A 2518-nucleotide genomic window follows, 5' to 3' on the forward strand; every position below is an offset into this window, starting at 1 on the left:
ACTTCTGAATTCTTGTCCATAATGACCTAAAAATGATTAGATGGAAGGTACCCTGGCAGGAATGCGATGGCGTATCTATATCTTGTCCAATGAGACGAGACAGTAGACGTAAACATAGGCGCTCGAGTGCGACAGAGTTGAAGTTACCCTTGCAAGACAATTAGCAAAGGACGCACGCTGGGTGCTTCACTGCCTCGGTCTCGTTGGTCAGAGCATAGGTACGAATGCGCGGCCGATTGGATCAGAGTGCAAGGGACAGGCCTCGTTTCACACGTACTTTCGGCTATAGTCGAGATATTGGCTACAGCGGTCACATATACTATGTAGCGTGTGACGTCGAAGCCAAGATACTGGGTCTGCGGGCGCGGCGGAGATGAAAAAATGGTGGCACTGAAAGAATGGCGACATTAAAATGGTTTTTTTTTGGGTTGCGTCGTAAGACCTTACGTACGACGCGACAAGCACGCGACCAAGGCCAGGTACAAAAATCGCTATCGACGACCTACCGACCATGGACGTCATAAATTAAAAATCCTTCCGATTGTACCCAGCACTTTCGTAATTTTTAAGCCAGCCGAATGCAGCACATGCGGAACCTTGTACACCGTTAGCGTACTAAGATTTACAACCGTAGATGCTTGCGAACCAAATGTTATACGTATATTTCCACTTTTCCAATTTTCCACTATTTCCACCAGCTTTCGAACACACCTTGCAACCAATGAATTCTAATCATTTTAAACTTGTTCTCCGGAGTTTTGACTTATAATCACTTATAAGATATAAGATATAATTTAACTATGCTAAAATTGATTTGTGAAGCTGATTTTCATCGTTCCATCGTTAAATTAGATTATAGTTTCAACCATTACTTCTTAACATTACAACTCAGATGAACAATATTCTTTTCTCTACTTCGAACATGGATTGTGTGCGGATGCTGTCGTGGCACCGGCGGCCGATGCCACGCGGCCTCTGCCAGGTGGCGGCCGCCGGTGCCAGGCGATCTGTGCCAGGCGGCCGAAAACGGATGCCCAACGGCTTGCCCAGCTCTCAGCGGATGCATAGGCATCCCCGGGGTGTAGAGGGGAGTAAACTGTTCGGGAGTTAGGTAGCGAACCCCCGCTGTGTGCGGGTCTTAGCTTTTGTTGCGAGCATCTCGAGCGCCTTCTCAGGTTGCTTTTTATGGTTCCGGTGCGTATCGATTAGAAAATCGTGGTAGTATCCATACTAATGTTCGCCTCCGGCAAGTATGAAGAGACCCTAATTCGGCCAGCTCCCCCGACCACCAGTAGACTGACTTTCTCGGGGGCTGAGCTCGGACTCGGGGCATCGTCACGTCGCAAATCATTTGCAACGTGTCCCGGATCCAAGCCGCCCCCTCTTCTGCCCCACGCTCTTTGGCCGAAGGGGCGTGTCCACCGGCAAGTCCGAGGCCACCGCCACGTCCATCAGGACGTAGCAGTGGTCCGACAACGTTTCACCATCCCAGACCCGCCAGTTGGACACACGGCGAGAGGCGGCGGCGGTCGCGAGCGAAACGTTCACTATCGACCAGCCGTTCCACCTCACGCACGTAGGCACGGAGCCCCGGTTTAATAACCGGAGCTCCATTCCCTCGGCCCAGTCTTCTAGGACTCCGCCTCGGGCGCTGGTCCCGGTATTTCCCCAGGTGATTGACCTGGCATTCGGGTCCCCCAGGACCAGCACCGGACCGGCTATATACAGGGCTATCATAAGCCCCAGCCGGTCCAGGATCCCACGACCAGAAGTCTTCCCCACTTTACCATCACCATCTCCCTGCCCCGTTTGACCATGGAGCAGGGGGGCACTGTCGCTGAGTGGCGACGCCACCATACCGCCACGGAGCCGTCAGCGTCACCGCACCAGTGCGGATGGTCCGGGACGCTGTACGGCTCCGCGGCGACGGCCAGGCCAACCCTCCACTCCTCCAGGCACTGGACCTTTTCAAGGACGCCTTGTGGCCCGCCGGCCTCCCCAAGGCCGCGCAGATCACGCACTGGGGCGGAGCCTTACACTCCATCGCCCGGTGGCTCACATCACCGCAGCGGTAACAATGCCCGCTGCGGTCGTCCTCCGCAGTGCACCGCTGCCGAACATGCCCTAAGCACTGCAGCGGCCGAGCCGCCAGCACCACCACCTGGGCGGTGGACCACCCCACGCGCAACTTGCCGGCCTTCTCTATGGCCAGGGCCGCCACGGCCGGGCACTGCACCCAAATGGTGCCGAGTCCGCTGGGCGCAGCCTTCAGCTCCTGACTCAGCCCTAACGGACTCGGCGGTGCAGCCCCCGGTTTTCGCCACAGCCTCCACCACCTCCTGGGGGGTTACGGAAACCTTCAGGCCCGTGAGGCGGAACTCCGCCTTTTTCACGGGCCTGGAAACTTTTATCTCCGCCCCCCCCCCCCCAGGACGGCTGCCATCTTTGCCGCCAGGGCGTCGGCCTTGGTGCCCCCATCGGTACCGGGGACCTCAATAATTTGGCACCCGGTGACCGC

This window comes from Halictus rubicundus, unplaced genomic scaffold (assembly GCF_050948215.1).
Source record: "Halictus rubicundus isolate RS-2024b unplaced genomic scaffold, iyHalRubi1_principal scaffold0045, whole genome shotgun sequence".
Taxonomy (NCBI): Eukaryota; Metazoa; Arthropoda; class Insecta; order Hymenoptera; family Halictidae; genus Halictus; species Halictus rubicundus.